Raw genomic sequence first — 8,654 nt, forward strand, 5'->3', positions numbered from 1 at the left:
CATGAACCTAACCACTATAATTGGTAGCCAATAACAATTAATCTATCATAAATACAAATAACCATAGGAGTGAATTGGTTGAACCTAAATAGAAACATCTTTATCAAATTTGGTGAATTAGTTGTTTGCTTTAGTTATTTAGTTAATTAAGTGTTTTATGGTGTGCTTAAGTTTCTAGTCTTGTAAAACTAGAAGAAAACATTTTACTTTCATTAATTGTTTTAGTTAAAATTAGTTATTAGTTTAATTTTCCGTTCCCTGAGTTCGATACCTTACTTACTAAATTATATCACTAAAAGACAGGTTCACTGCCTTTGTGTGCTAAATTTATTAATAAAAAGTAGGGATAAAACAAGTGCATTTTACACACATCAAGTTTTTGGTGCTGTTGCCGGGGAACGGTTCTAAATAATTAATCTAATTCCTAATTTTTCGATCCTTTGTGTGAGTTTACTTGCATAAAGTTACTTTATTGCAATTTAGTAGTTAGCAATTAGGTTTTAGTTTCTGTTTTAGTTTTAATATTAAGTTTATAATTTTTTCAAAAACACACTGGTACTCGCCGAGTGCAGTCGCACCTACTCGGCGAGTACAAGCGTATTCAGCAGTTAATTTTCGATTTAGTACATTTTTTTTGTTCTTTTTACGCTTTTATTCTGTTTATTTCAGGACTTTCATGACCAGAGGATCAAACACCCCGCTGGTACCCCCGTTTGAAGATCCCGAATCCGCATTAAAAAGGAACAAAGGAAAGGATGTGGAGAGCTCAAGTACACCAAAGAAGTCACCTTTGTCCAATTTGAAGACTGTTTTTGGGAAAAAGAAGAGCAGCAAATCAGGAGCATCCAGTGCCTCTTTGACAATCGAGGACCCAATTCAAGAAGATATTGAGTACGAGACCGAGGAAGAAGAGGACCCGACATACGAGCACGAAACCGAGTCCGAGGAAGAGTTAGCTATCATAATGGATAACATTGATGAAATCCCCATGGGAGAATGGAAGAAGAGGATGCGAGACGACACTGGCCCGGGACTTGTGCAACCCGCAATTCCCGCGACTGCTACCTTCGAGCTAAAGGGTCATATCCTATCTTTACTTAAAGAAATAACTTTTTATGGAAAAGACCATGAAGATGCCTACAAGCATTTGGACGAAGTCAATGATGTAGCTGATTACTTCAATGTTCCAAATGTGCCCCGCGAGACTCAGCTACTTCGTATGCTTCCGGTGACATTCAAAGGTGCTGCAAAAGACTGGCTCAAGTCACTTCCCCTCGGATCAGTCACCACTTGGGCCAAGATGAAAGAAGAATTCATTGATCACTTTTGCCCACCTTCCAAGATAGCCAAGTTGAAGAAGGCCATTGCTAACTTTGAACAACAAGCTGGAGAGTCGCTATACGAAGCATGAGAGAGGTACAAGAGCTTACTAAGAAACTGCCCACACCATGACCTAAACAGCCAGCAAGAAGTATCCATCTTCTATAATGGAGTTAATGTCACAACCAGACAGTTACTAGACTCGCAAGGCCCGCTCACAAAGAAGCCGCCCCCAGTGATCAAAGAATTTATTGAAGAATTCTCTAAACACTCTAGAGAATACCACAACCCTAGACATGATGTCACTAGGGGAGCCGCTTATGGAGTTACTGAAGACTTATCCGCGGTCATGGCTATGCTAAAAACCATGGATAGGAGGATGGATAAGATGGATCAAACAATCCATGCTATTCGGGTGGGTTGTGAAAACTGCAATGGGCCTCACCTCACTAGAGACTGTGATTTAGATGAGAATGGCAACAAGAAGGCGCAAGTGTGTTACTCAAGTGGATACCGATATAATGAAGACTGGCGCAAACAAAAGAAAGATTGGCTCCCTTATGAAGAGTACAAGAAATCCAAGGAGGAAAGGTTTAGGCAAAAAGGGAGAGGGTTCTACCAAAAGGAGGAGCCGGTGCAAGAAAGGAAGCCAAGCTTGGAAGAAATGCTCACAAAATTTGTAGCTGCTTCAGAAAAAAGACATAGTGACCATGATGCTGCAATTCAAGAAACAAGGACCATGCTTAGGAACCAGCAAGCATCTATCCACAATATAGAAACACAGCTTGGGCAACTTGCTCAACAAATCAACCAAAGGTCACCGGGCGAACTTCCTAGCAAAACTAAAAATAACCCACGAGGCGCGCACATAAACATAGTCACAACAAGAAGTGGGAAGATAATCACTCCCCTGGCACCTATTTAGACTGAGTCATCCAAGAAATCACAGAAGGAGGAGGCAGAAAAGCAAGCAGAGAACCAAGACATACAAACTGAAAGCTCTACTCGCCGAGTACCACGTATGGAGTCGGCGAGTACATCACAAAATCCCACCGAACAGATTCCTGAAAAACTTTACCAGCCTCCCATGCCATACCCAGCCCGAGCTAAGAAGGAGAAGCAGGAAGAGGAGTATCAGAAGTTTCTAGATCATATCAAGACTCTTCAAATAAACATACCCTTCATAGAAGCCGTCATGCAAATGCCCAAGTATGCAAAGTTCCTTAAGGAACTTCTCACTAATAGAAGGAAGATGGAAGAAGTGAAGAAGGTAGTGCTCAATGAAAACTGCTCAGCTGCCATGCTAAATAAGCTACCAAAGAAGAAAGGTGATCTGGGGAGTTTGACTTTACCTTGCCAATTTGGCAACTTGGCCACCATTCATGCCTTAGCCGATTCGGGAGCAAGTGTGAATCTAATGCCATATTCATTCTTTAAGAAGCTGGATCTCCCGGAACCAAGGCCAATTCGCGTGGCAATACACTTGGCAAACAAGACAGTTACCTTCCCAAGAGGCATATGCGAAGACATATTAGTCAAGGTGGACAAATTCGTCTTTCCCGCTGATTTTATCGTTCTAGACATGGAGGCGGATCCACAAGTGCCAATCATCCTTGGAAGGCCCTTCCTCAACACGGCAAGTGCTATAGTAGACATGAGGGACTCAAAGCTCACCTTGCGGGTAGGAGAAGATTCAGTCACATTTGGGGTAGACCAAGCTATGAAGTATTCAAGGAACAGTGACGACAAGACATTCTCAATCGATATGCTTGACGAATTATTGGAGGAAGGCATAACTGAAGACTCCAGCATGTTCACAACTGATGATGAAGAATTTGATCCAGAAAAAGACTTGATGGAAATTGAAAGACTGCTGGAAGAAGCAGATTATGAAGAATTGGTAAAACAAACTAATAGTTCTATGCGCCGAGTTCCTCTGAAGAAAAGGCAGAATTCGTGAATACGGCCACAAACTCGCCGAGTACCCTACCTGTACTCGGCGAGTCCATCAGTCAGAACCAAAAAACGGAGCTCAAAACTCTACCAGAACATTTGGAATATGCTTTCCTTGAGGAAGGCAACCAAAAACCTGTAATCATAGCTGTTGACCTGTCCAATTCTGAAAAGGAAGAGCTAGTACAAGTGTTGAAGAAGCGGAAGCGGGCCATAGCATGGAGCATCACCAACATCAAGGGAATCAGCCCATCTTATTGCTCCCACAAGATCAATCTGGAAGAAGGAGCAAAGCCGGTTGTACAGCACCAAAGAAGGTTAAACCCGAACATGCAAGAAGTAGTCAAGAAGGAAGTGGTCAAACTCTTAGATGCGGGAATTATCTATTCCATTTCCGACAGTCCATGGGTGAGTCCGGTCCAAGTGGTGCCCAAGAAAGGAGGGATGAAGGTCATAACCAACGAAAAGAACGAACTAATCCGACATGAACGGTAACCGGTTGGAGAGTGTGCATCGGTTATCGAAAGCTAAATGATGCGACTCGAAAAGACCATTTTCCCTTACCTTTTATTGATCAAATGTTAGAAAGACTATCGAGCCATAGCTATTATTGCTTTCTAGATGGATTTTCGGGTTATTTTCAAATACCCATAAACCCAATGGACCAAGAAAAGACCACATTCACTTGCCCAAGTGGGACTTTTGCTTATAGACGCATGCCTTTTGGGTTATGCAATGCACCCGCGACTTTTCAAAGGTGTATGACAGCTATATTCCACGATATGGTGGAAAAATTCATGGAAGTTTTTATGGACGACTTTTCCATTTTTGGATCTTCTTTCCATGATTGTCTCACTAATCTTGACTTAATGCTTGCTAGGTGTGAAAAAACCGACTTGGTCCTCAATTGGGAGAAATGTCATTTTATGGTCAAGGAGGGTATAGTGTTGGGCCACAAGATTTCCAAAATGGGAATTGAAGTGGATAGGGCAAAGATTGACACCATTGCCAAATTACCCCCACCAACTAATGTGAAGGGCATTAGGAGTATTCTAGGACACGCGGGTTTTTATCGGCGTTTCATAAACGATTTTTCCAAAATAACTAGATCTCTAACGCAATTACTACTAAAAGATGCACCATTTAATTTTACTAAAGAATGTTTAGAGGCATTTGAATTTTTAAAGGAAAAATTAACTAATGCCCCGATCATTATTGCACAAAATTGGAACTTACCTTTTGAGATCATGTGTGATGCTAGTGACTATGCATTAGGAGCTGTCCTTGGTCAAAGGGTTGATAAGCACTTTCAACCCATATATTATGCTAGCAAGACTCTAAACCTAGCCCAAGAAAATTACACCACCACTAAAAAAGAATTATTAGCTGTGGTGTATGCCTTTGACAAATTCCGCCCTTATTTGGTTTTATCTAAAACTACTGTTTTTACTGACCACTCGGCTATCAAGTATTTTTTTTCCAAACAGGATGCCAAGCCAAGACTGATACGATGGGTGCTAATTCTTCAAGAATTTGACATATAGATACGGCACAAGAAGGGAATGGAGAATGTAGCAGCTGACCACTTGTCAAGGCTTGAGAACCCGCAATTGCAAGAAGATAAAGTTGGAGACGACTTCCCGGACGAGTACATTATGGTGACAGTGGGAGAAGAGCCATGGTTCGCGGACATAGCTAATTATTTAGCTACAAAATACATCTCGAAAGATTTTAGCAGTCAACAAAAGAAGAAATTCTTTGCTGAATTAAAATATTACTTTTGGGATGAGCCATACCTCTTCCGAAGCTGTACGGATGGGATCATACGAAGATGCGTATTCGGGAAGGAAAGCCGGAAAATACTAGAGCATTGTGATAGCGGGCCCACGGGTGGACATCATGGAGCACACTACACGGCGAAGAAGATCTTTGACATTGGGTTTTATTGGCCCACAATTTTTAAAGATGCAACCCAATTTGTCAAAGAATGTGATGCTTGTCAAAGGGTGGGAAACATTTCATCTCGAAATGAAATGCCACAACATAGTATCCAAGTGTGCGAGGTGTTTGATGTGTGGGGAATTGACTTCATGGGACCATTTCCCATGTTTAAAGGGAACAGATACATACTAGTGGCGGTGGATTATGTATCCAAATAGGCGGAGGCACAAGCATTACCAACAAATGACGGTCTAGTGGTGGTGCGTTTTTTAAAGAAACCATTTTCACGATTTGGAGTCTCGAAAGCCCTTATAAGTGACCGAGGCACACATTTTGCCAATGACCAATTGGAAAAGGTGTTAAAGAAATATGGGGTAACCCATAAGTTTTCCACATCATAGTATCCACAAACTAGTGGGCAAACCGAAGTGACAAACCAAGCCTTAAAGCGAATTTTGGAGAAATCGGTGGGGAACAACCGCAAGGAATGGTTGGATAACCTAGATGATGCACTTTGGGCTTTTCGTACATCTTTCAAAACACCTATTGGTACTACACCATATAGGTTAGTTTAATGAAAGCAATGTCATTTACCGGTGGAGCTAGAGCATAAGGCGTTTTGGGCTTTAAAGAGTTGTAACTTCAACATGGAGGAACTAAAGAGCAACCGGTTAATGCAAATGAATGCTCTTGAGGAGCTGAGGAATGAGGCATAATCTAGTTCATGGCTTTATAAAGAGAAGACCAAGATGTGGCATGAAAAAAGGATTAAAGATAAACAAATTCATGAAGGCCAAAAAGTGTTGTTCTTTAACTCAAGACTAAAGCTTTTCTCGGGAAAACTCAAGTCAAGGTGGGATGGTCCTTTTCTAGTGAAGACGGTGTTTCCGCATGGTGCTATAGAGATATTATCAAGAGATGGCATGCCTTTCAAGGTCAATGGTCATAGGGTTAAAAAGTATGAAGAAGGAGTCCCCGGGAATGAAGGAATGGAAGAGTTGCTGCTGCTGGAAGGGATTGCAACCACATAGAAGGGGAGGAGTCCAACTGATGACTCCCTAAAAAGAAGTGCTTCTCGGGAGGCAACCCGAGTTTCAAGTTTGCATTTTCTTTCCTTTTCTTTATTTTCATTATTTTTTCTTTTCTTCATCTATTTTTGAGAACATAACTGCTTGAGGACAAGCAATGCCTAGAGTGTGGGTGGATGGTTTAAAAAAAATGAGAAAATACATAAATTTTTCAAAATTGTCAATTTTTTTTCAATCTGCAAGGTTTACTCACCGAGTAGGCACGTATACTCGGCGAGTACCTGCCCGAGTAACCCGAAAAAACACGTAACTGCATTTGTACTCGGCGAGTAGGTCCTTTCTACTCGGCGAGTAGCCGATTTACACGGGTGAAATATAAGTCTGTAAAAAAAGAGGGTTTTTCACCCATTTCATCTCATACTCGCCGTGCACAGCAAATCCTCGAGTAGCCCCAGGCGATTTTCGCGATTTCATCCGATCTCTCCAATTTTCTACTCGATTGTCGTCATTCAACCAAAAAGGTAACATCTTTATACTATAAACTCGTTAAAGGTTCGATCTTTATCATAGATTTGCCTCGATTTTGCTTGATTTCGGATTTGGGGGTTTCCTCAAATTCTAGGGTTTCAAATTAGCCATAAATTAGGTAATGTTAGGATGAATTTCTTTATGATTTATGGTTAGATAGGTCATTACAACAAACCCCTGTGAAAAATTTGGATTCTTGGACAGTTTATACAGGACTGGCACAAACAGTCCCGATGTTCATCCTACTCGCCGAGTAGGTCGTGTACTCGGCGAGTAGATGACTATTCAGACCCAATTTCTTCGTTTTTAATTACTGGGTATTGTTTGTTTGTGTGTTTTTTGATGTTTGTATGCAGGAACAATGTTTAGAAGGGGGCAGTCTTCTCGTGGGGGAAGCCAAAGTGATATTCCATGGCTTTCTTTTCAACAACTAACTTCCAAGTCATCACAAACAAGGGCCAAGAATAGATTGGAAGCGCTCAAACAGAAGGAAATTCATTTACCTAACGCAGTTGACTGGGGGTGGTTAGAAAATGTAGGATTGGAGGAGGAGCTTACACCTTACTTGGTGAAAGAATGCAGTTTGGGGTATACCACCATCACATGTGATGGGTGGTTACAATTATTCAAGATTCAAGAATCCGTGTATGTCGAGTTGTGCTGGGAATTTTTCGCTACCATCTCATTCCGAGGTGGTAGTGAGTATTACAATTCCATCACAATCTCTTTTTCTTTGGGCGCGGAGCTGCGACAATGCAGCATTGCTGAGTTCTCTTGGAGGTTAGGCATCTATGACCAGAGCATGATGATGACTGAAGACTTTGAAGCTTTCTTGGAGAACTACCATAAAGAACTTCCGGAGGCAGTTGTGGCCTCAACATGGTGGAACCAGATCGCTAACCGAGTGTATATTCCTTCCACCGCCCAAGAAGGCCACATTCGCTCACCAATCCACCGCCTCATTCACCGATTTGTTGCCAGCACCATCAACCAGAGGAAGGATTGGGACAAGGTCCCAACCCTTGACATCTTCTATTTATGGAGTATCATTACTCCCGACGCCTTTTGCAACCTCCCATATTGCATTGCCAAATTCCTCGCTGAAGGGGCGGTTAAAGAAAAAGTCAACACAAAAATCAATGGAGGCATGTTTGTGACTAGGCTAGCGAGGTCGTATGGGATTTTAGATTTGCCACAAGCTCGGGCACTCACGGTTATCCACCCTCCACCATTCAACACTGCACTATATCGGAGGGCACTGATAGTCAAGAAGTTTGGCGATTCCTTCACTATTCCACATGAAGACAAGCCGACGATTCCCGAGGAGCCGGGAAGGCGGGTCTGACAGCGTAGCGAGCGGGTGCGGGAAGACCCACCGGTTATTCCGGTGGAGGAGGACAATGATGGATGGAACCAATTGGAGTACCGCCGCTACTTGGACGACATTGGACAAGGGGTGAATTACAATAACCAATCTTTTGAATACCTTTTTCAACAAATGAATATTGCCCCAAGACCCGGTCCCGGATATCCATATATTATGAATTGGGATGAGCGGATGAGGAGAAGAGAAGGAGAAGGAGGAAGTGGCACGGGAGGAGCCGATATGGAAGATGAAGGATGAAGAATTGTTTTCTTTTATGTTTTTATGTTTATGATGTTTTGGACAAATGTTAAAACACTTGGATGATGTTTGTTTTTGTGGGTTGATTATTATTGTCACTTTTAGTTGTTTAATTTTTTTTTTCAGGATAGAAGATTAGGAGGCATGCTAATTTGTGAGGGTCAAGAAGGGATTAAGAGATTTTCAAGAAAAAAATGGAGTTTTGTCCTTAGGATTGAGTCCGTGAAAGTTGAGAGCAATAGAGTGTGCTATTACTGAAG

At 41.9% G+C, this 8,654-nt stretch overlaps 1 non-coding gene across 1 annotated transcript; it reads right to left on the minus strand.

The window, feature by feature from the left end:
* Positions 1-1,348: 1,348 nt before the first annotated feature.
* LOC145065160 (small nucleolar RNA R71) lies at positions 1,349-1,455 on the minus strand. The gene has a single exon (XR_013688308.1). It is a non-coding gene; the product is annotated as a small nucleolar RNA R71 (small nucleolar RNA).
* Between the last annotated feature and the right edge of the window lie 7,199 nt (positions 1,456-8,654).

This window comes from Lactuca serriola, chromosome 7 (assembly GCF_051521515.1).
Source record: "Lactuca serriola cultivar US96UC23 chromosome 7, Lser_US96UC23_V15, whole genome shotgun sequence".
Taxonomy (NCBI): Eukaryota; Viridiplantae; Streptophyta; class Magnoliopsida; order Asterales; family Asteraceae; genus Lactuca; species Lactuca serriola.